Consider the following 6000-nt stretch of genomic DNA (forward strand, 5'->3'; position numbering starts at 1 on the left):
GGACTGCTGCTTATTTTTCTATTTTTTCTAAATATTCCAAAACGGAGAAATATTGCCTTACAAACTGTTTTGGAGTCGGTTTACTTACCGTACCACCTACTTATTCCTTTTCGGAGTCTGAAACGTTCCGGAAAGTGTCCCTTATGTATTCCTTCGGGGTTACGGTTTCAATAACATTGGTTTCAACATTTATGGGGTTATCTGAGATATAATGTTTGATTCTTTGACCGTTCACCACCTTCGGATTTGTGCCTTCGAAGTTGTTGATTTTTATGGCACTGGAACGGCAGACCTCCTCGATAACGTAAGGACCTTCCCATTTAGAGAGAAGTTTTCCTACAAAAAATCTTAAACGAGAGTTGTATAGCAATACATAATCACCTACATTAAACTCACGCTTTTGTATCCTTTTGTCATGCCATCTTTTAGCTTTTTCTTTAAACAACTTGGCATTTTCGTAGGCTTGGGTTCTCCATTCATCGAGTGAGCTAATATCAAATAACCTCTTCTCACCGGCAAGTTTAAAATCATAATTAAGTTCTTTAATAGCCCAATAAGCCTTGTGTTCTAGTTCGAGAGGTAAGTGACATGCTTTTCCATAGACCATCTTATACGGAGACATACCCATATGATTTTTATATGCAGGCCCATAATGCATCATCTAGTTTCTTGGACCAATTCTTTCTAGACCTATTAACCGTCTTTTGCAAAATTAATTTGAGTTCTCTATTACTCAATTCTACTTGACCACTAGACTGAGGGTTATAAGGAGATGCAATTCTATGATTAATATCATATTTAGCAAGCATTTTACGGAAAGCACCATGAATAAAATGTGAACCACCATCAATCATTAAATATCTAGGGACTCCAAACCTTGGAAAAATAACTTCTTTAAGCATTTTGATAGAAGTGTTATGATCAGCACTACTAGTTGGAATAGCTTCTACCCACTTAGTAACGTAATCAACATCAACTAAAATATGTGTATGACCATTAGAGGAAGGAAAAGGTCCCATATAGTCAAAGCCCCAAACATCAAATGGTTCAATAACAAGTGAATAATTCATAGGCATTTCTTGACGTCTACTAATATTACCTATTCTTTGGCATTCATCACAAGATAAGACAAACTTATGGGCATCCTTGAAGAGAGTAGGCCAATAAAAACCAGATTGCGGTACCTTATGTGCAGTTCTATCTCCAGCATGGTGTCCTCCATAAGCTTCGGAGTGACACTTGTGTAGGATCTATTCATGTTCATGCTCAGGTACACAACGTCTAATAACACCATCTACTCCTTCTTGATAAAGATGTGGGTCATCCCAAAAGTAATGCCTCAAATCATAGAAGAACTTTTTCTTTTGCTGGTATGTGAAACTAGGTGGTATAAACTTAGCAACAATGTAATTAGCATAATCAGCGTACCATGGAGCAGTATGAGAAGCATTTATGACATTTAATTGCTCATCAGGAAAGCTATCATCAATAGGTAGTGGGTTATCAAGCACATTTCCTAACGTAGACAAGTTGTCTGCAATGGGGTTCCCAGCTCCCTTTCTATCAACAATATGCAAATCAAATTCTTGTAGCAGAGAACCCATCTAATAAGTCTAGGTTTAGCATCTTTCTTTTCCATAAGATATTTAATAGCAACATGATCAGTGTGAATAGTAACTTTAGAATCAACAATATAAGGTCTAAACTTATCACAAGCAAATACAAATGCTAAGAATTCCTTTTCAATAGTAGCATAATTTCTTTGAGCATTGTCTAGAGGTTTACTAGCATATTGAATAACATTTAGTTTCTTATCAACTCTTTGTCCTAGAACAGCACCTATAGTATAATCACTAGCATCACACATAATTTCAAAGGGTAAATTCCAATCAGGTGGCTGAACAATAGGTGCAGAAATCAATGCTTTCCTAAGTATTTCAAATGCTTCTACACAATCATCATCAAAGACAAATGGTATATCTTTTTGTAATAAATTAGTCAAAAGCCGGGAGATTTTTGAGAAGTCTTTAATGAACCTCCTATAAAATTCGGCATGGCCAAGGAAACTTCTTATACCTTTGATGTCCTTGGGACATGGCATCTTTTCAATAGCATCAACCTTGGCTTTATCAACTTCAATACCTCTTTCAGAAACTTTATGCCCCAAGACAATACCTTCATTAACCATAAAGTGGCACTTTTCCCAATTCAAGACAAGGTTAGTTTCTTCACATCTCTGTAAAGCTCGATAAAGGTTGCTCAAGCAATCATGAAAAGAAGATCCATAGAATGAAAAGTTGTCCATGAAAACCTCACAAATCTTTTCACAAAAGTCAGAGAATATAGCCATCATGCATCTTTGAAAGGTAGAAGGTGCATTACATAAACCAAAAGGCATACATCGATAAGAAAAAGTACCAAAAGGGTATGTAAAAGTAGTCTTTGATTGGTCCTTAGCTGACACAGGTATTTGAGAGAAATCAGAATAACCATCTAGAAAGCAAAAATGTGTATGTTTAGATAACCTTTCTAGCATTTGATCGATAAAAGGTAAGGGGCAATGATCCTTTTTAGTAGCCTTATTTAATTTGCGAAAATCAATTACCGTCCTATAACCTATAATAATTCTTTGAGGAATCAATTCATCTTTATCATTGGGAACAACAGTAATACATCCCTTATTAGGGACGCAATGGACAGGGCTTACCCATTGACTATCAACAACGGGATAAATTATACCTGCCTCAAGGAGCTTTAGTATCTCCTTTCTTACTACTTCTTTCATTTTAGGATTCAGCCGGCGTTGATGATCACGAACTGGTTTAGCATCTTCTTCCAAATTAATTTTATGTTGACATAGAGTGGGACTAATGCCCTTAAGATCATCAAGAGTATACCCAATAGCAGCACAGTGCTTCTTCAGAGTTTTCAATAATCTCTCTTCTTCATGTTGTGAAAGGTTAGCACTAATAATAACAGGGTATATCTTTTTCTCATCAAGATAAGCATATTTAAGAGTATCTGGTAACGGTTTAAGCTCAAACACGGGATCACCCTTGGGTGGAGGAGGACCCCCTAGGATTTCAACAGGTAAATTGTTTTTCATAATAGGTTCCTGTTTAAAGAATACTTCATCTAATTCCCTTCTTCCATTCATAAACATATCATTTTCATGGTCTAGCAAGTATTGTTCTAAACGATCACTAGGAGGTACGGCAATAGAAGCAAGACCAATAACTTCATCCTTACTAGGTAATTCTTCTTCACGGTGTTGTCTACTAAATATAGAGAAATTAAATTCATGAGTCATATCATCTAAACCGATAGTAACAACATCCCTTTTGCAATCTATGGTAGCATTAACAGTATTTAAGAAGGGTCTACCAAATATAATGGGACAAAAGCTATCTTGTGGGGAACCAAGAACAAGAAAATCAGCAGGATATTTAGTTTTCCCACACAAGACTTCAACATCTCTAACAATTCCCATTGGTGAAATAGTATCTCTATTGGCAAGTTTAATTGTAACATCGATATCTTCTAACTCAACAGGTGCAATATCATGCATAATTTCTCTATAAAGGCTAATAGGTATTGCACTAGCACTGGCACCCATATCACATAAGCCATGATAACAATGATCTCCTATTTTAACAGAAATAACAGGCATGCCTACCACAGGTCTAGGTTTATCTTTATCACGGGGTTTAGCAATTCTAGCAGTTTCATCACAGAAATAAATAACCTGTCCATCAATATTATTAGACAAGAGATCTTTAACAATAGCAATATTAGGTTCAACTTTAACTTGCTTAGGAGGTGTATATGTTTTAATATTGCTTTTATGAACCACAGTTGAAGCTTTAGCATGATCCTTTATCCTAACAGGGAAAGGTGGTTTCTCAACATAAGAAGTAGGAACAATAGGATCATTATAAGTAATAGTCTTTTCTTCAACTTTAATAGGTGCAGCTACTTTTACTTCTATGGGAGGATGATATTTAAACCACTTATCCTTGGGGAGATCAACATAAGCAGCAAAAGAATCATAGAAAGAAGCTACTATCTCAGAGTCAAGTCCATATTTAGTGCTAAATTTACGAAAAATATCGGTATCCATAAAAGATTTAACACAATCAAAACTAGGTGTCATACCTGACTCCTTACCATTGTCGAGATCCCAATCTTCGGAGTTGCATTTAATTCTCTACAATAAATCCCATTTGAGTTCAATAGTCTTCATCATAAAAGAGTCAGCACAAGAAGTATCAAGTATGGTGCGATTGTTACCAGAAAACCGAGCATAAAATTTTTGAATAATCATTTCTCTTGAGAGCTCATGATTGGGGCATGAATATAACATTGATTTAAGCCTCCCCCAAGCTTGAGTGATGCTTTCTCCTTCGCCAGGACAAAAATTATATATGTAATTGCGATCACGATGAACAAGATGCATAGGATAAAACTTCTGATGAAATTCCAATTTCAATCGTTTGTAATGCCAAGACCCCATATCATCACATAGCCTATAGCATGTCGATGCATCTCCCCTCAAAGATAAAGGGACGACCTTCTTCTTAACAACATCTCCTAAAAAAGGATTAGCTAGAAGTTTTTCTATCATACCTGAAGGAACTTCAAAGCAAGCATTTTCATTTTCATTTTCATTTTCAGTAGGTTTAGTAGGTTGAGGACCAACTCTTTGCTATACTGGTCGGGGTGAAGATACCCCGAGCAAGCCTCTCAAAGGATTACTTTCCATGGTAACAAGTGACAGTAAATTTCAGCACACTATATAAATTTTTCCTTACCAAATTCCACCTACCAAAGGCGCTTCACTCCCCGGCAACGGGCCAGAAAAGAGTCTTGATGACCCACAAGTATAGGGGATCTATCGTAGTCCTTTTGATAAGTAAGAGTGTCGAACCCAACAAGGAGCAGAAGGAAATGATAAGCGGTTTCCAGCAAGGCATTCTCTGCAAGTACTGAAATAAGTGGTAAGAGATAGTTTTGTGATAAGATAATTTGTAACGAGCAACAAGTAACAAAAGTAAATAAGGTGCAGCAAGGTGGCCCAATCCTTTTTGTAACAAAGGACAAGCCTGGACAAACTCTTATATGATGTAAAGCGCTCCCGAGGACACGTGGGAATATCGTCAAGCTAGTTTTCATCACGTTCATATGATCCGCGTTCGGTACTTTGATAATTTGGTATGTGGGTAGACCGGTGCTTGGGTGCTGCCCTTACTTGGACAAGCATCCCACTTATGATTAACCTCTATTGCAATCATCCGCAACTACAACAAAAGTATTAAGGTAAACCTAACCATAGCATGAAACATATGGATCCAAATCAGCCCCTTACAAAGTAATGCATAAACTAGGGTTTAAGCTTCTGTCACTCTAGCAACCCATCATCTCCTTATTACTTCCCAATGCCTTCCTCTAGGCCCAAATAGTGGTGAAGTGTCATGTAGTCGACGTTCACATAACACCACTAGAGGAGAGACAACATACATATCATCAAAATATCGAACGAATACCAACTTCACATGACTATTAATAGCAAGACTTCTCCCATGTCCTCAGGAACAAAAGTAACTAATCACAAAGCATAAACATGTTCATAATCAGAGGGGTATTAATATGCATATAGGATCTGAACATATGATCTTCCACCAATTAAACCAACTAGCATCAACTCCAAGGGGTAATTAACACTACTAGCAACTTACTAGCACCAATCCCGGACTTGGAGACAAGAATTGGATACAAGAGATGAACTAGGGTTTTGAGATGAGATGGTGCTGATGAAGATGTTGATGGATATTGCCCTCTCCCGATGAGAGGAGCGCTGGTGATGACGATGGCGATGATTTCCCCCTCCGGGAGGGAAGTTTCCCCGGCAGAACAGCTCCGCCAGAGCCCTAGATTGGTTCCGCCAAGGTTGCGCCTCGTGGCGGCGGAGTTTCGTCCGAGAAGATGGCTTATGATTTTTTT

This window comes from Triticum urartu, chromosome 1A (genome assembly GCF_056163025.1).
Source record: "Triticum urartu cultivar PI428250 chromosome 1A, HENAU_Tu73, whole genome shotgun sequence".
Classification (NCBI taxonomy): domain Eukaryota; kingdom Viridiplantae; phylum Streptophyta; class Magnoliopsida; order Poales; family Poaceae; genus Triticum; species Triticum urartu.